Source organism: Oryctolagus cuniculus, chromosome 2 (genome assembly GCF_964237555.1).
Source record: "Oryctolagus cuniculus chromosome 2, mOryCun1.1, whole genome shotgun sequence".
NCBI lineage: Eukaryota > Metazoa > Chordata > Mammalia > Lagomorpha > Leporidae > Oryctolagus > Oryctolagus cuniculus.
In genome coordinates, this window is record NC_091433.1 from 139,087,030 (window position 1) to 139,112,001 (window position 24,972).

Consider the following 24,972-nt stretch of genomic DNA (forward strand, 5'->3'; position numbering starts at 1 on the left):
ATCTCCGGTGTTTCTATTCTGTTCCATTGGTCTATCCATCTGTTTTTGTACCAGTACCAGGCTGTTTTGATTATAACTGCCCTGTAGTATGCCTTGAAGTCTGGAATTGTGATGCCTCCGGCCTTGTTTTTATTGTTAAGGATTGCTTTAGCTATTCTGGGTCTCCTGTTTCTCCATATGAATTTCAGCATCGTTTTTTCTAGGTCTTTGAAGAATGACTTTGGTATTTTGATTGGTATTGCATTGAACTTGTAAATTGCTTTTGGGAGAATGGACATTTTGATGATATTGATTCTTCCAATCCATGAACATGGCAGGTTTTTCCATTTTTTTGTGTTGTCTTCTATTTCTTTCTTTAGTGTTTTGTAATTTTCATCATAGAGGTCTTTGACCTCCTTGGTTAAATTTATTCCAAGGTACTTTATTTTTTCTGTGGCTATCGTGAATGGGATTGATATTAGTAGTTCTTCCTCGGCCCTGGCATTATCTGTGTATACAAAGGCTGTTGATTTCTGAGCGTTGATTTTGTATCCTGCTACTTTACCAAACTCTTCTATGAGTTCCAGTAGTCTCTTATATCTCTTATAGGAGTTTATTGGGTCCCCTATATATAGTATCATGTCATCTGCAAACAGGGATAGTTTAACTTCCTCCTTTCCCATTTGTATCCCTTTAATTTCTTTTTCTTGCCTGATGGCTCTGGCTAACACTTCTAGGACTATATTGAATAGCAATGGTGAGAGTGGGCATCCCTGTCTGGTGCCAGTTTTCAATGGAAATGCCTCCAACTTTTCCCCATTCAATATGATGCTGGCCTTTGGTTTATCATAGATTGCCTTAATTGTGTTGAGGAATGTTCCTTCTAACCCCAATTTGCTTAGGGTTTTCATCATGAAAGGGTGTTGTATTTTGTCAAATGCTTTCTCTGTGCTTGATGTTTAAAAACAGATAAAACTCAATATGTAATTTAGGGAGGCATGTATAAATGGTAGAGTTAGAAAGAAAAAAGTATTGTAAAAGATAAGGGAGTGGGTTACTTCTAGAATAGAGAACAGAGCCCACTCAGACCTTCTAAGACATTAAGAGATTCTAAGACACAAACATTGTTCTATTTCATGACCAAAGTTTATAATTATTCTATAATGTGTATTTGAGCAAGAAGTTAGATAAGTTGCTTTATGTATACTATATATTTCACAGTGAAGATAAAATTATAAATAACTTGATATATAAAATTTACAAAGAAGATTCCTATATTTAATGCCACCTTCTACTCCAACCCAGGCCCCATATGGTCCTTATGGTGGAGTGACTTGAGGTCAGATTAACCTGGATTTAAATGTTTATTCTAATATTTCACTGGATTTATAATCTTAGTCATAATGTAAAGCTATCAGATCAATATCCAAACTCTGTAGGTAAAAGGACTACAAATAAAACAGTAGTTGAAAATCATTACCTTGTCTAATAGAAAATAAATATACAGTCAACAATTATGAGTTCTAACCATGCACATAAGTAATATATATTTAAAATTTAAAAATGAGAGTAATCAACGGTATAGAGAAACAGTGTGGAGAAATTGGTGATCACATGCTCTATGATAACATATGGTAGAATTGCAAATTGGCTCAGGGTTATACTTTTGGAAATTTAAGGTTAAGAAAATAATTATTATAAGCTAGGATTGAGTCAATATATAAAATAATATTTAAGGGATAAATACTTATGAAAATAAAACTGAAATAATTCACATTCTTCATTCTTTATAAATTCTCAAAGTAGAGCACATTAATAATGAAAAAATGATAAATGTATACCTTATGTTGGTATATGGATATACTGAACCACCAGGACAAAATAACATTCCTAGATTGTTTCTCTGAATAAAAATATCTGCAGAAGCATTGACAATATCAGAGAAAGTTAAAGCTGTATAAATAGTTGTGTGAGGATAATGCTCAATGAAGTGATTGTGATTTTTGAAATAAGTGGGTGCCTATTTAATCTATAGGAATTTATTTAGTGATGGAATGTCAGGCAGTGTTATAGACAGATGATGAATCAGGAGGTGGGAGTAGGTAGGGGAAAGGGGTACCTCAAACCTTCGCCACATGGAAAATTTCCACCATCAGAGAGTATTCTTTGGGCTGTGCAGGCTGTGGAGCCAAAGGGGAGAACCACACAGAAGACTTCTCAAGGAGGGAAAAATCTGGAAGGGCAATAATTAGGAAGATGTGATTATAAATTAATTTCATTTTAGAATATAAGCTGATTTCTCTTTGTTTCTTTTGTTGATTTTTATAAAGCATAGCAACTTAATAATTCACTTTAATATATAAGAGAGGCTAATAGTTTTCCAGCGTGAGTCTGAGTTCTGGGCACTTTGGTCTGACCGGTTTGTTTGATTTCAACATCCAGAGAAGTGTGACAACTGTTCACAGTAGAAAACATTATCACTTATAGACTGATATGCAGTTACTTTGATGGCAGTGACATTAAAGTGGTTCTGTTCTCGGAGTCTTATCTCTCTGAAGCCCGAGATGCATCATTCTGAACCAAAGGCCTGCATAAAAGAAGGCCAGGGAGCAAGAGGAGAGGGCTGTATGGCTGTTGCAGCTTTCAGATTAGAACAGATTAAAAACAAGGAAGAAGGCACTACCTCGCTGTCTGAGTCTATAAAGTACCACATGTGTGCTTGCAGAGAAGCAGTGAAAATTGTGTCATGCCTTCAAGAACACCCAGGCCTCAACAGGTCACTTTATTTCAGTTTCTCCAGTTATAAAATAAAATAATAAATAAGTCCCTTCTTCCACCATTTCTTTGTACTGCTATCATTCATGCAGCTGAAACATGTTATGATTCTAGATAAGAGAAATTAGTAGTATTTTTTCAGAACATGATGCATGGAAGTTGCCTCTGTCACCAAGTGGCAGATTAAAGTGCCCTTTAATCAGGACTATCCTTTGTTCCTTACAATAAATTATATGATTTCTACCTACATATTTTTAAAGAGATTTTGAAATCACAGAATTATAAGCAGTGAATTAATTTTCTAGGGTATTAAAATGGTAAGAAATAGAAAAATATCACATAGACCACAATCAATTTTTACCTTTTGGCAGCTCCTGAATTTTTTTTTTAAGAAAAGCTTTTAGTATTATGAGATCTACAGTGTAATCTCAGTAATTAGTTCACTTGATATGAAGTTGCTCAACTGTGCACATGACCTTTCAAATAGAACTCCACCTCTTAATAGTGTAGACTGTCATGCCAGTATTCATTATGTGGGATTCAGTTTCATATACATTATCTGAGTACTCTACCTAATGCCAACAAAATAATTTTCTGAAAAAAATTATCTTGTGTCCAGATATATCTTGACATATTTTAAAAGCTATGGAATCAACAAGTTCTTTTAGAATCCATAAGGTACAAAACATATCACAAACTATTCAAAGGAATTAGTAAGTCTTTCCAGCAGCTGTTCTTCCATTTTCTCTGACAGCATCAGCTGACAAGGACAGGCAGTAACCAAAGCTGTCCAGTGTTAGGTGTGACTCTAAGATAACATTAATGACCTTCCCGCAAGAGTGAGGTCTGATGCTCTGTAGAATGATTAAATGTGGGAGTCACATAGCAGGCTGCACATACCATTGTGCCGCACCCATTTCTTATACAGTTTGAAACTTTGTTGGAATAACAACATGCAGGAAGGGAGAAGCGCGCAGGAAAAAAGGGCACAGGCATTAAATTAAATTTAACTCATCACTTACATCAACTCCTCAGTCCTGTTTACTTGTCTGCAACATGAAAATACAAACAAATCAACTCTGAGAGGTTATTGGGGGATCAAAAGAATGTCATCATCCTATTTAACATAAAAATAGAGGCTCAAAAATGTTAGTTCCCTTTCTCTTGTTTGCTTGGGTCATGTTGGCCCTTCTTATAAAAATTTTGAGTTCATTTTCAATAATAGCATCTTTAGACCCTTTACTGTTTAGTTAGCAAGATGCAGTTGATAACAATGGGCTCTGTGTTTTTGAGGCAAAGATAGGGTATGGAGTTTCCCTGGTGCTGCTTGGTATATTATGTGGCTGTACCACAAGGACATGGTCTGTGGCATTGTGCAGAGCATGCAGTAAATGATCCATTAACACACTAACACACTCATGTCATCTTGTGTCAGTCTGGTAGTTACTTCGGCTCTGGAGTTCTATGTTGATAATCTAAAGGTTATCTCATTAGAATTTTGTAGAAAATGAAAAATAAGTTTTATAGCTATTGTAGCCTACATAAAATAAATTGCAGAAGACTAGGCTTTTATTGTTACTTCTCTCATTAGTGAGGATATTGGTCAGTCAGGGCACCATAACCTCCAAAGTGACCATTCCACAGTGGGCCTTTGGACCTATTCCATGATGAAATAGGTAGGCCAAACTTTTATAACAAAAACACTAAATATCCCTAGAGAACTCAGTGAGTACCATCTACAAGTTACATAACATTTTAATTGAGGATCAGTAAAATGACAAACTGGAATATAAACGTTGAAATAGAAATTTTCTATATCCCTTCTTTCCTTCATTCCCTTCCTTGCTTCTTTCTTTCCATTTATCCTTTCACAAAAAGAATAATAGGCAACTGACAAAAACATACATACTGCAATAATTTGAACTCTTAGAAACTGAGGAGGCTGTGGCCGGCGCCGTGGCTCACTAGGCTAATCCTCTGCCTTGCGGCGCCAGCACACCGGGTTCTAGTCCCGGTCGGGGTGCCGGATTCTGTCCCGGTTGCCCCTCTTCCAGGCCAGCTCTCTGTTGTGGCCAGGGAGTGCAGTGGAGGATGGCCCAAGTGCTTGGGCCCTGCACCCCATGGGAGACCAGGAGAAGTACCTGGCTCCTGGCCAGCGCGGTGCGCCGGCCATAGCGCGCCGGCTGCGGCGGCCATTGGAGGGTGAACCAATGGCAAAGGAAGACCTTTCTCTCTCTCTCTCTCACTGTCCACTCTGCCTGTCAGAAAAAATGTTAAAAAAAAAAAAAAAGAAAGAAACTGAGTAGGCTAACATTGCTGGACGTGCAACCGAGAAAGTCCTCTAAAGTTAGAAATCAGGACTGAATCAAGCCAAACTATACATGATGGAAATCTCTAAAATATGCCTGAAATATGATAAGACATTTATCTAAAGCTATTCCATATCATTAACTTTTTCTTTTGTTAAATTAAAATTAAGTCCAATAGTTTTTATTAACCACCAGCTGTTGCATGATTCACCTGAAATAATATTATCTATTTATCTTCCTTTCTTTTTGTCTAGCCATCTGTAAACAGGGATAAAAATGTCTGGAATAGGAGTTGACATTGTGATATACTGGGTAGAGCTGCCATCCACAATGCCAGCATCCCATATGGGCATCAGGTTCATGTTCTGGCTGCTCCACTTCCTAACCAACTCCCTGCTAATGGCATTGGAAAAGCAGCAGAGGATGGCTTAAATGTTTGGGCCTCTGCTATCCACATGGGAGACCTGGATGAAGTTCCTGGCTTCACCGTGGCCCAGCCCTGGCCATTGCAGCATTTGTGGGGATAAACCAGTGGGTGGAAGATCTTTGTGCCTCTCTGCCTCTCTCTGTAACTCTGACTTCCAAAATAAAACTAAATCTAAATAAATAAATAAATAAATAAAAAGATGTCTGGAATAATAGCCACTTAAAGTTAGCAACTGTTATTTTCTGAATGGTAAATTTTTACTTTATTTGTTGAACTTTTCTTAATTGCTTGAATTCTTAAACCATTTTTAAAAATTTATTTATTTGAAAGTGATATATATATATATATATAAAGAGAGAGAATCTTCCATCCGCTTGTTCATTCCCCAGATGGCCACAACAGAGGCTGAATCAGGCTGAATGAAGTCAGGAACCTAGAACTCCAACCAGGTCTCCCATGTGGGTGACAGGGGCCCAAGTGCTTGGGCCATCGTTTGCTGCCTCATGGGAGCATCAGCAGGAATCAGAAACATGGAATAGCTGGGACTTGAGTCAGATACTCTGATATGGGATACAGGCATCCCAAGCAGCAACTTTATCTACTGTGCCACAACAGCCATCTCTTAACATTCTTTTTAAGATCAAAGTTGTTTGTTTGTTTTTTAAATCACCCAAAACAATGATTTTTCACTTACCAGTTTCTGGTTAAAAATGACAAATATGTAGTGAAAAATTATAGTGTTAAGCCATTAAGAGACAAATGGAAATTTGTAATTATCCAAGTAAATCAATATAATTTAAGATGCAATATATCAAAACCAGAAATTATTCAAAGTAGACAGGCAAAGAAAATTAAAAACATTAAGCAAATTAAATAGAAAAAAAAGACTTCAATTCTGCTAAGGCCATTTCCCTGAACAATTAAACAATTGAGCAAAATGTTTATTTATAACACCTGGTTACCATGGATGCCCAGAGTGCTAACTTTGTGAAAGTGAATGTATAAAGCAGATAAGTGAGTCTGAGAAACCCAGGAGCTGGCTCCCTGGCTTGCCCTTGGTGACACCACATAATGTATCCTTGTTAAATGCCTTGTGTCACTATTTTTTTTATAAAATGCCCTTCTTTTTCCTCTTCTTTTTAAAATTATTGTTATTATTATTTATTTGAGAGGTAGAGTTACAGACGGAGAGAGGGAGAGACAAGAGAAAGATCTTTTACCCACTGGTTCACTCCCGAGATGGCTGCAACAGCTGGAGCTGAGATGATCCGAAGTCAGAAACCAGGAGCTTCTTTCGGGTCTCTCACATGGGTGCAGGGATCCAAGGACTTGGGCCATCTTCCACTGCTTTCCCAGGCCATAGCAAAGAGCTGGATTGAAGGGGAGCATCCGGGGCTAGAACTGGTGCCCATATGGGATGCTGGCACTGCAGGGGGAGGATTAACCTACTGGGCCACAGTGCCGTCCCTTTGAAGGAACATCATAAGCAAAGTAAGAGAGGTTATATGATATCAGAAACTTGTTATTGTTCATCAGAGTCAACATTGGCCAGAAATACAACTTTCTTTCCTTTGGACAGACATTAGCCAGAAACTTCTAACTTACTAGATTTTCCAAGAATATAAAACTCAGCAATAGCTTTCCAAATACCAAAATTGTATCTGACACTCACCAGGACAGAATTTTACACAACAGATGTGCTAGGAATATACAGACAGAAGGAATCAGAAATAAAGCAATTATATATCTCTCACAAATGGAAGAAGGAACTATTTGCTTAGACCAAAAGAAAGAGCTTCTGATGTGTTTGGCATAGCTTGGGGTGGTAAGAACTAACTAGCAAGAGGAGGTGTACAAAATACTTTATTGTCCTGTAAGACCAGAGTGATGTCTTGGACTTCTTACTGCAACATGGAAAATGTTTTAAAGAAAAGTGTCACCTGTTGAGTTAATACAAACAGCTGCCAGTTATCAAATGCCAAGTAATGTTGGTCACAAATTTAAATCACAGCCATAAACACAGAGATTAACCATATCTTTCCGTACAGAATATACTTTGTGGCTTAAAAACAAACAGTTGATCCATGGCAGGAGGGAAATAGCGAATTCACAGACTGTTTTTTGCAAATTTGTTGTGGTACACAGTCATTTATCTTTAAGTTTTTAAATTATTTTATTTGAAAGACAGAGACAGAGATCTCCCATTTGTTGCTCCACTCTCCAAATGTCTGCCAAAACCAAAGCTAGGCAAGCCAAAGCGAGGAGCTAGGAACTTAATCTAAGACTCCCATGTATATGGCAGGGATCCAAGTATTTGAGCTGTCATCACCTATGTGGGAGACCCAGAGGAAACTAGGCTCCTGGCTTTGGTCTGGCCCAGCCCTATCTGTTTAGGGAGTGAACAAGCATATAGATTTCTCTCTTTCTGTGTCTCTTTATCTTTCACATAAAATGAAAATAAATAAATAAGAATTTTTTTTAAAAAGAAAGAATTATGCCTTGTTTGCTTGAAAGTTATAGAAGTTGTGTAGTGAACTTAAAGAGATATATGAAAATCAGATGAAGAACACTGATAACTTAGATTGAGGCAGGCCTATTTTTCTTCAATGTGTGAAATCCAAAGTGTTGGTGTCAATGTGAAGAAACTGAACTTTCAGAAAGAGTATAAATGGTTGCAACTACTTTGGAAAACTTCTTGACAACATTTCCTAAAGCAGAATATATACAGACCCAATGACCCAGCTATCCTACTCCTAGGTGCAAAATATATATACACGTATAATATATTTATAATATATAATATATTTATGCATATATACATGTATGTACATATGTGTACAGAAAAGACAGATATGGAAATGTTTATAGCAGCACTTTTTCACAATAGTCCCAAAATGTAGCAATTCAAGTGCCCATAAAAAATAGAACTGATATATTGTAGTATAATTACAATGGAATACTATAAAGCACTGAAAAGAAATAAATTAGAACCATATACAATAATGTGAAACTGGTAAGCATAATGTTGATCAATAGAAGCCAAACACCTCAGAGTACATTCTGTGTGAATCTGTTTGTATAAATTACAACTACAGGCAAAATTGATCGATAATGTTAGATGTGTACTGATATTTGAAAGCAGCATGGGGGACATTTCTGGGAACTGATGATGTTCTGTTTATTGCTCTTGGTGCTAGTTCCCAGAATGTGTTCAGTTAGTGAAAACTTAATACATTTATGATACATGTATTATTCTGTTTATCTGGTATACTTCAATAAAAAATTTAAAAAATAGTTCTGGCATCTCATATGTGTGCTGGTTGGAGTCTCAGCTGCTCCACTTCTGATCCAGCTCTCTGCTATGACCTGGGAAGGCAGTAGAAGAAGGCCCAAGTCCTTGGGTCCCTGCACCAGTGTGGGAGATCCAGAAGAAATTCTTAGCTCCTGGCTCTTGGATTCGGATCAGTGCAGCTCCAGCCATTGCAGCCATCAAGGAGTAAACCAGCTGATGGAAGACCTCTCTCTCTCTTTCTCTCTGCCTCTGCCTCTCTGTAACTCTGCCTTTCAGATAAATAAATAAATCTTAAAAAAAAAAAAACATAGGCACACAAGGACAGGCATTGTGGTGTGGTCCAGTGAATTAAACCATTGCTTGTTTTAATTCATATTGGAATATCTGAGATGAGTCCCACTTCCACTTTCTATCCAACTTTTCTGTTAATGCACCCAGGAGGCAGCAGATGATGGCCCAAGTACTTGGGTTCTTGTCACCCACATGGGAGATCCAGATAGAGTTCCTGGCTTCTGGTTTCACCCTGGCACAGCCCTGGCTCTTGCAGGCATTTGAGGAGTAAACTGGTAGATGGATGATCTCTCTCTTTCTGTGTGTGTGTGTGTCTCTCTCTCTGCCTCTCAAGTAAATAAAAATAAACAAATAGACTTTTTTTAAAAAGATAAGAAGAACCAGTTTTGATAGTACCCAGAATAAGAACTAAAAATATAATAAAAATACAAGTTACTGAACATTTTGTTGTGAGACAATAGGTAAATGAAGTATTACAGGTCAAATAAAGTGGAGAATACAGTTGTCCCCATAAATTTGGTTATAAATAGACATCAGAAACATTGAGACTTGCAGAACTTCCAAACTCAAAGGCCAGGTAGTCAATATAAATGATTAAAGCAGACCAGATGAAATACTGTGAAGACTGGTATTGGAGAACCTAAGCAGTGATTTTCTGTATGTCTGTCAATCAGCTGCATCAGGAACTAGATAGAAATGCAAATTATCTGGCCTCCAACTCAGATCTTAGTAGAAACTGGGAGTGGCATCTAACAATCAGAGTTATAAGTTAGATTTGAATGCATACTCAAGTATGAGAACCACTGATCATAATATATACTAATTCAGTTTTTTAAAACTCATATATGGGGCTGGTATTATGGTGTAGTGGGTGAGGCTGCAGCCTGTCATGCTGGCATCACATATGGGCCCCTGTTCAAGATCTGGCTGCTCCACTTCCTATCCAACTCCCTGGTAATGTGCCTGGGAAAACAGTAGAAGATGGTGCAAGTGCTTGGGCCCTGCACCCACTGTGGGAGACCCAGAAGAGGTTCCTAGCTTCAGGCCTGGCCCAACCCAGCTGTTTCAGCCATTTAGGGAGTGAACCAGCAGATGAAAGATTTCTCTCTCTCCCTCCCTCCTTCTCTCTCTCTCTCCCTCTCTCCTTTATCTCTCTCTCCCTCTCTCCTTCTCCCCCTCTCCTCTTCTTCCCCTCTACCCCTCTCCCTTCCTTTCTGCTTCCCTCCTTCCCTCCTTCTTGTCTCCATGTAGCTCTTTCTAACAAATAAATAAATCTTAAAAAAAAAAAAAGACTCATGTAGGCTTAAAAAAATTATCGGGCTAGATTTGGACTATAGGCTGCCAATCTATGACTTCTGATGAGAATCAAAGGACAAATAGAAACTTGAATTATTTATATAGCTATGTCAATCCCGTATTCCCTTTTCTAAGATGAAGTAAGATAGTATGTGGTTAAAGGTTGGGCTTAAGTTTCATCATCCCTAGGAGTCAGGCATATCTGAACATGCTTGGTATCTGCTGGGGTGGACCTTCTGGAATTCTGTTTATAAGACAACCCAAATAGCTTCCAGAAAAGAACTAACCCCAGTGGAAGAAGGAACCAAGGTACAGAGTTTTTATTTAGGACAGAAGAGGTTGAACACGTCAGGGTATATCATGATGTCTGACACTCAGTTTCCAGCCTAGTCCAGAGGACTAATTCCTTCTTTCAGCAAACAGGTATTGAACACCAAGCTAGTCTCTCCTGAGTCCTGTGACCCTAGGATGACTGTAATATAAAACCTAGCAGAAGCTAAAGGAGATTTTTTTGCTGTCTTCTTAGGATGTGGATGTGCTTCTTGTCAGGGGTGTGGATATTAGCATTGGGAGAGCAGCCTTGACTTCAAGACCATAAACATCTTGGAGGTACACTCTGGGCCTTGGAGGCCTCCTTTGCACATATCAGCAGCTACAATAATGGAAGCAGTGCTGGTGGGTAGTGGTAACATGGCATAGAGCACTGGCAACAATCAGGCAAGCAGAACTGTGAACCATGTGGCAGCCAGGATTCTCAGATCATACCTGGGATACCTCTGGACATTTCTAGGCTGCAGTGTAGACGTGAGAGCCGCCCGGGAGAGGTAGAGAAATGATATTTTAGTGCTGTGGTTGTTTTTAATCTGTAACTTGAGTTAAACCTACAATTTTTTTTAAAGGTAGAAGAACAAGAAGTTCTTGAATTTGAATCCCTCAGACAATCTATGGCTTTTTTTTTTTTTTGGCCTTAGCAACATTCAAATAAACTACATGTTGCTTCTTGTAATAAAGTAATTTAATATGCCTGCAGTGACTCAAAGATCATCAGAAACATTTGATTTTTTTTAGTAAAAAGCAGCAAGATTATTATAGGCATTGGGACATGAGAGTTAAAAAATTACAGCATGCATTCGTAATTTCTCTCTCTCCAAACATCTTTATAAAATGAAACAACATTGCTGATGAGCTGTTTTTTGGCACCAAAAAGCAGCTTATTGCAAAGGAAAAAGAACTTTGGAAACAGCTACTCCTTTCCTGCCAGAATTTTGAGAGATTGATGCCCTTTTCCTTCATTTCTGCAGTGCCTACATTCTGCAAGTTTTACTTGCTTCCTGAAATCCTAAATTGAATTCTATTGAAAACATATTTGTTGTTCTCAGTAAAAGAGTTTGGGAGTTTGGAAACCACAAGTTTCTGGAAGACCTAAGGAATTCCCCTAAGTAACCAGAATTTTCCACAAGGAGTCAAGTTGTTGTTACACTGTGTTTAACTCAGTGTTTTATGATACCTAATGAGCAAAGCATGCAGCATGCGAGTATTCCATCCAAACAGGGATACCTTGAAGATTTCCAGCTTTCTGGTGGAGACATATTATTCTTCTTGATTGCTATTTATTTGAAACAAACTTTTTAAGCTTGAGCAAACTAAAAGGGTCACTTTATTTAGATAACTCAGCTCTAATCAACTTGTAGTATCCACAGAGGAATGTAAGCTGGGGAGATGGTGAGAAAGATCAAGACTGAATTCTAACCCATCATGCTTTCCTGGACAAATCAGTTCCTCTACAGTGCTCAGTTTCATTATTGATAAAGTTGGGTGAGGGGCAAATTGGCCCAGAGCTCTGTGACTTGAGTATGGCATTTCTTAACCCCTAGATTATGAGAACTACCCAAGAAGAATCCTAATGATTAAGTGTTTGAAAGGGAAAATTCACCTTGAGAGAACTCTTTCACACGGTTGATTTCATAATGTTTTTTAGGGAGAACCGGCATAATTCTCTGTGTATCTTTGGGTGCAGGTAACTCATATTGTCACCAGTCAAAAGCTTGTTTCTATATTAAGGTAATAGAATTTAGGTTCCTGGAATATGAGTTAATAACAGGAACGTGAAATATTTGTTCAGTTCTGTTTTCCTAATATTTCTTTCATCCATGTCCTTCTTCTGACCCTGTCTCTCTCCAGGAGCATTGTAATAGCCTCTTAACTATTTTTCCATTCCTGTTTTTCCCCCAGCTCTTTTATTATTTATTTTTTAAAGATGTATTTTAGGGGCCAGCGCTGTGGTGTAGCGGGTAAAGCCTCCGCCTGCGGTGCTGGTCTTCCATATGGGTGCAGGTTCGAGTCCTGGCTGCTCCACTTCCGATCCAACTCTCTGCTATGGCCTGGGAGAGCAGTGGAAGACAGTCCAAGTCCTTGGGCTCCTGCACCCATGTGGGAGACCCGGAGGAAGCTCCTGGCTCCTGGCTTTGGATTGGCTCAGCTCCAGTCATTGTAGCCATCTGGGGAATGAACCAGTAGATGGAAGACTTTCTCTCTCTCTCTCCACCTCTCTGTAACTTTGCCTTTCAAATAAATAAAATAAATCTTAAAAAAAGATTTATTTGAAAGGCTGAGTTAAAGAAAGAGAGATCTTCTAACCACTTGTTCACTCCTCAAATGGCTGTAATGGCCAAGGCTGGGCCAGGCCGAAGCCAGGACCCAAGAATTTTATCTGGGTCTCCCATGTGGGTGCAGGGGCCCAAGCACTTGGGTCATCTTCTGCTGCTTTCCCAGGCACATCAACATGGAGCTGGATCAGAAGCGGAGCAGCTGGGACTTGAACTGGTGCCCATATGGGATGCTGGCTTTGCAGGTGGTGGTGGCTTACCCCACCAAACCACAATGCTGACTCCTCCCCCAACTCTTTTTACAGATGATTTTATACTGGAATTATCAAATTAATCTTTCCCAGGTATAGTGATTTTCACATTACTTTGCTACTCAGAAACCTTAGTAGCCCCTCTGTTGACCACAGTATAAAATATAAATTCCTTTTCATAGCAAGCAAGGCCCTGTAGTATCCGATCCAACTCAGCTTTCTAGTCTCGGGGACCATTACTCCTTTTACTATAAACTTCCAAGCTTCCTTCTCTTCCTTTACATATCTAGAAATGATCTGACTCTGTGCCATTGTACCAGTTGTTCTTGCTGTGTTTCTACTTGTTATGATTCTATCTAGTCTTGACGTTTAGTCCAGGTTTATCACCCCCACCCAATTTTTCTCTCTTAACAGTGGATGATTCATTTTTCTGAACTCCTGTGGCAATTTACCTATTTCTATTTTGTAGCAGTTACCACTTACTACTCTAAATTATAGATATTTATGTTCATGTCTTGTGCTCCTCGACAGATAATCAGTTTCACCAGATCAGAAGCAATATCATTCCATAATTGTACCCCTCAAGGCACCTGGCACAAAGTAGTTCCTCCACAGATGTTTGTTAAGTGAATAAATGACATCAGAATTGCTGTGCAAATCTGCATTTACCCAAACTCCTTCAAAAAATTTGGAGACGTACAAGACGCTTTTTCAAAATGAGAAATTCTCCCTTCTGTATCTCTCTGGCTGGATACCTACATATGTATCTTTCTATAACAGATTTTTTCAGCCTATGTCTGGTTTCAGTGAGGCAAGTTAGCAAAGAAATGTGAGAAATTCACAGTAACTTAAACTGCGTATTGAGTAAGTAATTGATATCCAATTCCTTTCATTTAAACATTGTGCTGCAGGAAGCCTTCCACAGTGGTTTAAGTTCACATTTGTTTGTGTACTGTGGTGTTCAAATGTTTGTTAAAGCTGATGCAACTGTGTGAGAAAGATCAACATTAACTCTGTAGAGGGAACATACAAGTATTAATCCAGTAAAGTAAATAATCACTTCACATGAAAAAAGTTATTGCCTTTGTTTTTGTTTTTCTCTTTTGTTTTAACAAAGAGTAGACTTTCTTTTTTTTTTAAATTTTATTAAGTTGTACAAGTTTGATGTGTTTCATATATACAGATATAGGAACATAGTGATACTTCCTACCCTACCCTCCCTCCCACCCATGCTCCAAACCTTCCTCCTCCCTTTCCCATTCTTACTCTTAATTTTTACAAAGACCTACTTTGAGTTTACTTAATGGCCATAAACTTAACTATACACTAAATAAAAGAGTTCAATAAATAGCATGAAGAAAAAAACACTGTTCCTCAACAGAAGAGACAAGGGCTCTAAGCAGTCATTGAATCTCAAGGATGGACTTTCAATGGAAAATGTACATTTAAATGGAAACAGTGAGATGTACATAAGTGGCCATAAGATAGGGCTCATTTTAAATATAAAAATAGAAATTTCAAAAAAAATTTTGCACCAAAATAAATGTATCTTTTTTTTTTTTTGACAGGCAAAGTGGACAGTGAGAGAGAGACAGCGAGAAAGGTCTTCCTTTACTGTTGGTTCACCCCCCAGTGGCTGCCGTGGCCAGCACGCTGAGGCCGGCGCACCACGCTGATCCGAAGGCAGGAGCCAGGTGCTTCTCCTGGTCTCCCATGCGGGTGCAGGGCCCAAGGACATGGGCCATCCTCCACTGCACTTCCAGGCCACAGCAGAGAGCTGGCCTGGAAGAGGAGCAACTGGGACCAGAACCCGGTGTGCCAGCGCCACAGGTGGAGGATTAGCCTATTGAGCTGCAGCGCCGGCCAATAAATGTAGCTTTTTTCCATGCTCCATGAACTTCTTGAAGTACATATATATACATATATATATACCTACATAAATATATATAAAGTAGTTATAGTTTTAAATATATAATAAAACTATTCATTTCCATACCTTTTGTGATATTTGCCAATTTTTATATAAATTGTTTATCTTAAAATTAATCTTAAGAACCTCACATTACTCACTTGGAATATATCTATGTTAATGTGAAACAATTTTCAAACTTGAAAAGAAGTAAATAAAACAAAATAATAATTGGAAATTTCCATCAACCTATGAATGGATAAACAAAGTGTGATCTGTCTATACAATGGGATCTTGTTTGGCCATAAAAAAATGAAGTACTGATACATAGTACAATATAAATGAACCTTGGAAACAAAAGTCACATCTAATATAATTACATTCATATGGAATTTCTAGAATAGGCATATTCACAGAGATAGAAAGATTCCTGGCTGAAAAGAAAGGGGAATCAGAGTGACTACTAATGGGTATAGTTTGTTTTGAAAGTTGCGTTAGAGAGTGGTGATGGTTGCATAATTATGTGAATATACAAAAAGATACTGAATTGCAGATTTTAAAGAGATGAATATTCTGGTTTGTTAATTGTATTTCAATTTGTGAAAATACCAATTGAAGGGACCAGCACTGTGGCTTAGTAGGTTAAGCCTTGGCCTGCATCACCGGCATCCCATATGGGTAGATTCATGTCCCGGGTGCTCCTCTTCTGATCCAGCTCCAGCTTATGGCTTGGGAAATCAGTGGAAGATGGCCCAAGTGCTTGGGTTTCTGCACCCATGTGGGAGACCTGGAGGAAACTTATGGTCACTGGTTTCAGACAGGCCCAGCTATGGCCATTGCGGACATTTGGAGAGTGAACCAGTAGATGGAAGACCTTTGTCTCTCCCTCTATTTGTCTGGACTCTACCTCTCAAATAAATACACTTTTAAAAAAAATTTTAAAAAAGAAAATACCAATTGAAGATTTTGTACAACAAAGAGGTTCTTTTTTTTCCAGACAGCACTGAAGTTTGAGAAGGTTATCATCATTGAGAAGCCCCCACTGACTGCTATGTTTTATGGGAACTGAGCAGAGCCAGTTAAATGCTTGTTTCCTCTCTGGGCTTGAGAAAGCCCATGACTGCTATGCTTCAGTTAAGTAAAGCCTTTTCTTTGTCTAACGGCCAATACTTTTTTAATATATGTAATGCCGAAGTGAGCACAGGCCAATACGTTTTAAAGCAATTTCATCTCCATTAACTCATTTGGTTTTCGTATGTTTTATTTCAAATATACTTATATTTTACATCTATTTATAACTGTCCATCCATCATGAAAACAGAAAAATTCCATTGATCATAAATTCAGTTTTTATGCTCATATATGCCCAGTTCTCCTGACTTCTTACATATCTACAGTTCTTCATATTTTTGCTTTCTGAGTCTATTTTCATGATGGTGATTTGTTCATCTTTCTTTCTTTCTGTAAATAAGACCTGTAAGCTCTTTCTTTAGAACTATGATTCACTTCTTTCCCTTAATTTTGATTAGTCACTGCAAAACACTTATTCACAACCCACGCAATGGTAGTTGCTTCCATATTCTGAACATCTTCATTACAGAATCATTATTTGTTAAACAAAACATTTTAAGATACTTATAGCTTGCATTATATTAATATAAACTAGTTGTGTTTATTCTTTTATTTCCTGTAGGCTCTTAAAGACTATTTCAATATTCAGGTTCATTATTTTATATTTATTATATATATATATATTAAAGATTTATTTATTTATTTGAAAGGCAGAATTACAGAGAGGCAGAGGCAAAGAGAGAGAGAGAGAGTCTTCCATCCTCTGGTTCATTCCTCAAGTGGCCACAACAGCTGGAACTGTGCAGATCTGACGCCAGGAGCCAGGAGCTTCCCCTGGGCCTCTCATGTGGGTGCAGGGGCCCAAGGACTTGGGCCATCTTCCACTGCTTTCCCAGGCTACAGCAGAGAGCTGGACCAGAAGTAGAACAGCTGGAACTTGAACTGGCACCCACATGGGATGCTGGCACTGCAGGCAGCAGCCCCACTGGCTATGCCACAGCACCGGCCGTGTATATATATATTCCTTTAAGAATTCTATGATAATTACATGTTATAATTTTTAGGCCTTCAAATGTTAACATTTATTTGATAATTTTTCTTTTTTAAGATTTATTTTATTTATTTGAAAGGTGAAGTTAGAGTTAGAGGTAGAGGGAGAGATAGAGAGATATTCCATCTACTGGTTTACTCCCCAAATGGCCGCAATGGCCAGAGCTGGTCTGGTCCAAAGCCAGGAACTAGCAGCTTCTTCCGGGTCTCCCATGTGGGTGCAGGGGCCCAAGCACTTGGGCCATCTTCCGCCGTGTTCCCAGGTTCATTAGCAGGAAACTAGATTGGTAGAGAAGCAGCTGGGAATCAAACCAACACCCATATGGGATGCTGGCACTGCAGGAGGCAGCTTTACCCCCTGTGCCACAATGCCGGCTCCCAATAATCTTTTTTTATGGTGAAAAAAACATACACTTAGAATTAGCCAGCAGGGCATTCAAAGAATCCTAATCAGGAGCCAGTAGAACTTAGGCCGCCTTCTCTCTGTCAGGCCTGATCAGGGTGTTGACTTTGGCCACATCAAGGTCACATTTCTTCACAGCCTGTTTGAACCGGTGCTTGTTGACCTTGACATCCACAATGAGCATGAGTGTGTTGTTGTCTTCTATCTTTTTCATGACTGACTCAGTGGTCAGGAGAAACTTGATGATGGCATAGTGGTCAAGCTTGTTTCTCCTGGGGGTACTCTGCTAAGGAGATTTGGGCTGCCGAAGTGTAGCATTTTGGATGGCTAGAATGTGGATGATATGCAGATTTCTTTATTTTTATTTTTTGTGGCAGTGGATGCCCTTCAGCACTGCCTTCCTGGTCTTTAAAGCCTTTGCCTCGGCTTGAGCTTTGGTAGGGGCAGGAGCTTCCTTCTTTGCCTTCAGTGCCATCTTGGTGAAAAGCTGATAACCTTCATCTAACTCTCTGGAAAGATATCTCTTCTATATTTACAAATCAACTATTTTTTAAAAAAAGATTTTTATATATTTATTTGAGAGGTAGAGTTACAGACAGTGAGAGGGAGAGACAGAAAGGTCTTCCTTCCGCTGGTTCATCCCCCAATGGCCGCAATGGCTGGAGATGGCACTGATCCAAAGCCAAGAGCCAGGTGCTTCTTCCCGGTCTCCCATGCAGGTGCAGGGACCCAAGCACTTAGACCATCTTCTACTGCTCTCCCAGGCCACAGCAGAGAGCTGGATTGGAAGAGGAGGGGCTGGGACTAGAACCAGCGCCCGTATGGGATGCCAGCGCCACAGACGGAGGATTAATCTACTGTGCCAGCCCCAAATCACGTTTCTTTAGCATGATTTGTTTTATCTTGGAGAGGTGGAATATGAAGCTTAATCTGCAGCTGTTACATTTTCTTCCCTTTCATAATGTATGCCTTTTCTATACATCGTATCTTCAGTGATGTTATACTGTTCTTTATGTCCCATTCTTATTTTATTGGTATCCATACCAACTTATCTTGCTCATTCTCTATATGCTTTTATTAAATGTAAGTAATTGATTAATTTGAAAGGCAGAGAGAAAGAGAGAGACAAATGGCTTCCATCTGCTGGTTCATTCTTCAGATGCCCATAACAAGCAAGGTCAAAGCCATCCAAAAACATGACCCGTACCATCCAGGTGAATGAGAGGAACCTGATTACTTGATTCACCATAGCTGCTTCCCAGGGACTGCAGTAGCACAAAGCTGGAGTTAGTGCTAGAGCTGGGAACTGAACCCGCGCACTTTCATATGGGATGTGGATGTATTAACTGTAGACCAAGTGCCTACACCGTCTTTAAACTTTTTTTTTTTTTTTGGACAGGCAGAGTGGATAGTGTGAGAGAGAGAGAGACAGAGAGAAAGGTCTTCCTTTGCCGTTGGTTCACCCTCCAATGGCTGCTGCGGCCGGCGTACCGCGCTGATCCAAAGGCAGGAGCCAGGTGCTTCTCCTGGTCTCCCATGGGGTGCAGGGCCCAAGCACCTGGGCCATCCTCCACTGTACTCCCTGGCCACAGCAGAGAGCTGGCCTGGAAGAGGGGCAACCGGGACAGAATCCGGCGCCCCGACCGGGACTAGAACCCAGTGTGCCGGCGCCGCAAGGCGGAGGATTAGCCTAGTGAGCCGCGGCGCCGGCCCCGTCTTTAAACTTTTTAAATGCTCACATTCCTTCTGTAGCTGAATGATGCTATTAAGCTTTAATAAAATAACTCCTCCTTTTTATACATTACCCTTGTGTCTCTTGGATTTGGCCTATACTGTTTTGTGAGAAAATCTGCATACCATAGCACAACAAAGACCTGTAGTAACATGAAACTTGAACTATCTCATTATTCACTCCTGGAGAGTGGGGATTCAGTTCATGGGCTCATGTAACATCCTCATCTATTTCAGCAGTTTATCTGGCTCCTCTTCATAGACTGAAAGGGCAAATCATCATTGGTCCAAGCACAAGACTTCTTGATCTAAACAACAAATAGATTTCCTGTCACCTTCTTTTGGTATCTTATCCCTTTTTCCTCTACACTCTTTTCTTTTGTTTGCTTTGTACCATTTTCTGACATCTCAATTCTTCATTAGATTGCAAGCTCCTGTAAAGACAAAAACCAGATTGTATTAATTTTTGCTACCTTCCACATCTTGGCCATACCACCACCGTATCCAATATTCAGCACAAGTACTTTTAAACTTTTTTTTTTAAAGATTTATTTATCTATTTGAAAGAGTTACACAGAGAGAGAAGGAGAGGCAGAGAGAGAGAGATAGGTCTTCCATCTGATGGTTTACTCCCCAATTGACCGCATTGACTAGAGCTGTGCCCATCAGAAGCCAGGATCCAGGAGCTTCTTCCAGGTCTCCCACACAGGTCCAGAGGCCCAAGGAGTTGGGCCATCTTCTACTGCTTTCCCAGGCCATAGCAGAGAGCTGGATCAAAAGTGGAGCAGCCAGGTCTTGAACTTGTATGGGATGCCGGCACTGCAGGCGGTGGCTTTACCCACTACGCCACATTGCCAGCCATTATAATCTTTTAACAAAATATTTGTTAATAAGATTTTTTTAAAAATATTTATTTATTTGAGGTAGAGTTATAGATAGAGGGAGAGACAGAGAGAAAGGTCTTTCCATCTGCTGATTCACTCCTCAAATGGCTGCAACAGCTTGAACTGGGCCAATCTGAAGCCAGGAGCCAAGAGGTTCTTCCAGGTCTCCTACTTGGTTGCAGGCTGCTTTCCCGGGACATAAACAGAGAGCTGAATCAGAAGAGGAGCAGCCAGGACATGAACCAGTGCCCATACGGGATGTTAGTGTCGCAGGTAGAGGCATAGCCTACTACACCACAGCACTGGCCCCTGTTAATAAGATTTTAAAAACATTTTGTTTCTCTTAAGTTCATGAATTAGTGACTTACAACTGCTAGCCATATCACTGGAAGTTTTTAATCTCTCATTCTTCTGTTTTTCTGGACTTACTAAGAGTATTTCTCCAGCACTGCATTAGTAGGGGTGTAGGATTGTCTTTTGGTGTTATGAAAGCTAATCTTGGAACTAGTGATGATAACTGTACAATATTATGGTAACTGTACAGTATAATGAATGCCATTGAACTGTTGATTTTAAAATGGTTCATTTGTGGCAGATATTGTGATGCAGTAGTTTAAGCCACCACTTGTGATGCCTGATTACTAAATTAGAGTGCCAATTTGATTTCCAGCTACTTTGCACTTCCAATCCAGCTTTCATTCCCTCCCTCCCTCCCTCTCTCTTTTTTTCTTTCTCTCTCTCTCTCTTTTTTTTTTTAATTTGACAGGTAGAGTTATAGACAGTGAGAGAGAGAGAGAGAGAGAGACAGAAAGAAAGGTCTTCCTTCTGTTGGTTCACTCCCCAAATGGCCGCTATGGCCGGTGCTGTGCCAATCTGAAGCCAGGAACCAGGGGCTTCTTCGTGGTCTCCCATGTGGGTGCAGGGGCCCAAGCACTTGGGCCATCCTCCACTGCCCTCCCAGGCCACAGCAGAGAGCTGGACTGGAAGAGGAGCAACTGGGCCTAGAACCCAGCGCCCATATGGATGCCAGCGCCGCGGGCAGAGGATTAACCAAGTGAGCCATGGCGCTGGCCCCCCTCTTTCTTTTTAAAAAGATTTATTTATTTATTTGAAAGACAGATCTACAGTGAGAGAAGGAGAGAGAGAGAGATCTTCCACCTGCTGGTTCACTCTCCAGGGGCCCAGGTACTTTAGCCATCTTCTGCTGCTCTCCCAGGCCTAATAGCAGGGAGCTGGATTGGAAATGGAACAATCGGGTCTTGAACCAGTGCCCACATGGGATGCTGGTGCTGCAACCCCCAGCCAATCCAGCTTTTTTCTAATGTACCTGGAAGGCAGCAGATGATGGAACAGGTACCTGGATTCCTGCTGCCCACTTGGGAGACCCATGTGAAGTTACTGGCTCCTGGTCTTGACCTGGCCTATCCTTGGTTGTTGCAGGCATTTGGGGAGTGAACCAGCAAATGGAAGATATCTCTCTCTCTCCCTTTCTCTCTTTCACTTTTTTTTTCCACAGGCAGAGTGGATAATGAGAGAGAGAGAGAGAGAGAGAGAGAGAGAAAGGTCTTCCTTTGCCGTTGGTTCACCCTTCAATGGCTGCTGTGGCCGGCGTACCGCGCCGATCCGAAGGCAGGAGCCAGGTGCTTCTCCTGGTCTCCCATGCGGATGCAGGGCCCAAGCACTTGGGCCATCCTCCACTGCACTCCCTGGCCACAGCAGAGAGCTGGCCTGGAAGAGGGGCAACCAGGACAGAATCTGGCGCCCCGACAGGGATTAGAATCCAGTGTGCTGGCGCTGCAGGTGGAGGATTAGCCTAGTGAGCCGCGGCGCCGGCCTCTTTCACTCTACTTTTAAAATAAATGATAAGAATAAAATAAAATAATGAAATTCTAAAGTGGTTAATAGTTAATTTATGTTAGGTGAATTGTACCTTGAACAAAAAATATTACATTACTATTGAACTAGTTATACAAAGAACCCTCAGTATGTAAAGTCTAATTTATAATGTATGTCTTAAAATGCTAATACTTTTCCTTTTGTGGACATTTTTTTTTTTTTTACAATTTATGCCATTGGAAATAACAGTTAAAGGTGGATCTAGAAAACTATCGGAAGGTTTTGTGGAACTCAGCAATGAGGCCATCAACATTTCATCACAATTTATTTTGTAGCTATTATTCCTACTAGTAAATAATTTTTTCTTTACCATTTTCATGATAATTGTTCTGTTAGTGTCCATTCTTTATCTTGCCTTTGCGTGGTACCTTTTCTTGCTCTTGAACTGAAATTTGCCTTCCAGCTGTGGTCACCTGTCTTGTGGAGGCTTTATGAAGACAGTATTTCTAGGGGACTTTAGTCATCATGGGATTATTTGTCCTTGATACAGACTTGACAATTCCTATTCCATTCTATTTTGATGGGGTAAAGTAGCAAAAGAACTTTCAGAAACAGAAGGGAGCAATTTTTTCTTCCTGTGGGTTTTTGGAGTTAGACAGCCTCAGTTCAGATTCTGGTTTTTGACATGTACTAGCTTTGTGATCTCAGTTCAGTCATTTGGCAAGTCATTTTCTGCATGTGAAAAATGGGAATAAGAAAAGTGCCTACCTCCCAAGGTCCTTGTGAAGATTGAATGACATAACGTACTAGGGCATTTCAAAAAGTTCATGAAGGGGTGGGTGTCTGGTACAGCAGAAGAGTCGCCACTTTGCTACTTGGAATGCCCACATCTCACATCAGCATGCCTGGTCCAAGTTCCACTACTCCACTCTGATCCAACTTCCTCCTAATGCACACCCTGGGAGACAGCAAATGATGGCTCAAGTACATGGATCTCTGACACACTTGTAGGAACTCAGATGGAGGTCCTGGCTTTTTTTCTCTCTCTCTTTCAATCTTTCTGTCTTAAAAATAAAATTAAAAGTAAGCTTATTTTGGTGCAAAGCACTTTTGAAATCCATCCTTACTTTTCCACCTGGTGCAACTTTGATGAATATCAGCATTGTGAGAAAAAAATACAGGAGGAGATATCAGACCAAGAAGAAAAAGTAACCTTAATGTGACAAAATCCCTAAGTCCTTTTTGTGATTTTTATGTTTCCACAGGAATTTTTTTTCACTGTACAAAGTAGCATAGGATACCCAACAATTACAGAGAAATGTGATTAAAGCTGCTGTATCTTTTTAATCTGGGGAAGGGAGAAGATTTGAATTGTAGATGAAAGTTATTCCACGTGTTTACTAAGAAAATAAAAATTGAATTGTGCAATATTTTTGACTTGTTTTCAGCATAAAGGTGAGATCACCTGATAACATTATCAGAAAGCAGCAGGGTTCAGGGATAGTGCTCTGAACTGGGGATCAGGAGATACAGGTCCTGTATCTGGTCATGACAGGCCACTTCTAGTTGGGTCACTTTGCTTACCTGAAAAAATCCAAATGCAGAACATACATTTCCTTCCCCCTTTTTCTTAAATTGAAAACCTCTTTTTCACAGAATTAATTCCACTCTCCAGGGATTTAAAAAAATTTTTTTTTATCATTTTGTGTTTCAAAAACCTTTTAGGTCAGTATTTTAATTAAACAAAAAAGATAATCTTAAAAAAACATTACTATGTAACCAAAATCTTATATTTCCTTTTGTGGCAAAACTTAGTTGGAAAACAATGAATTGTATTATCTCCAAATCAGTGTTTTATTTTGAACACGTTTTTCCACAGAAAATTTTTGTTTATTAAAATATGGCCCTATGATGGGCTGATTTTTATTTGGACCCTATGTTGAAGAGAATATAATACATTTGGATGACATGGAACAGACTCTGAGAGGTGTAATTAAGTCTTGTTCAAAAGCCACATGAAACATGTCAGTGTATGTTTTTACAAATGATGAGTTAAGAAATATTTTTGTTAGAAAGGTGTAATTGTTGGTGCAGATTGTTAATAGAGATTGGATGAATACTTAGGTGGAGAATAAGTTCATTGTAACTTCCAGAGTATTTTAGTTTGTGTTCATGAACCTGTATGCTGAACATTTCCATGGTGCCTAGTGGAGGACATCACTTTAGGATTTGACGAGAAGCTGTACGTGAGTGGCATAACAGCTAAGCACTGAGTGGAAGGATGCCAGTGCTAAAGGGAGGAGGCCTATGTTCATGTCTTGATACCCTATTTACTAATGGAATAACAGGACAAGTCATTAATTTTTTAGCCTCAGTTTCCCTGTCTGTAAAATTAAGGTGATTATGAATCTATTTCCTAGGGTTGTTGTAGACTTGAATAAGTACCACATGTTGTCCCACCCCCAGAAGGATGAGCTGAGTGAGGTGCCAGCTGAAGGCTCAGGACTTAAGGAGGCACTCACTCTCAGGGTCATGGAAGTGTAGGGCAGCCCTGAGAGTGGGTACCTCCTTAAATTCTGAACCAGTCTCCTCCTCACTCCTCTCATACTAGCTGCTCTGGAGTTTGGCCAACCAGCTCCTGTGAATGGGTGCCCTGCAGCTCCAAATGTGGTCTAGTTTCTGAAAGACTATCCTTTGTTCACATACACCTAAGGTAGGTCAGGAGTAACATTTTCTGCTAGTTTCAAGAAACCATAAAGCCACTAGGAGGATGAAATAGTTTTTCTCTACGGTTTCCTCAGCACCGCTACCCCATTTCCTCATTATGCTACTTGAAATTTCTGTGGGTAGCTAGATATTACA

General features: G+C 39.8%; 1 long non-coding RNA gene across 2 annotated transcripts in view; it reads right to left on the bottom strand.

Moving 5' to 3' along the window:
* Positions 1 to 17,287: 17,287 nt before the first annotated feature.
* The window catches only part of LOC127488514 (uncharacterized), a 52,275-nt gene continuing 44,590 nt past the window's right edge, over positions 17,288 to 24,972 (bottom strand). For both annotated transcript variants that reach the window (XR_007916253.2, XR_007916252.2), the window contains exons 2-3: positions 22,879 to 23,068; positions 17,288 to 19,824 (exon numbers count right to left, since the gene is read on the bottom strand). This is a non-coding gene — a long non-coding RNA (uncharacterized lncRNA). The remainder of the gene's footprint in view (positions 19,825 to 22,878; positions 23,069 to 24,972) is intronic.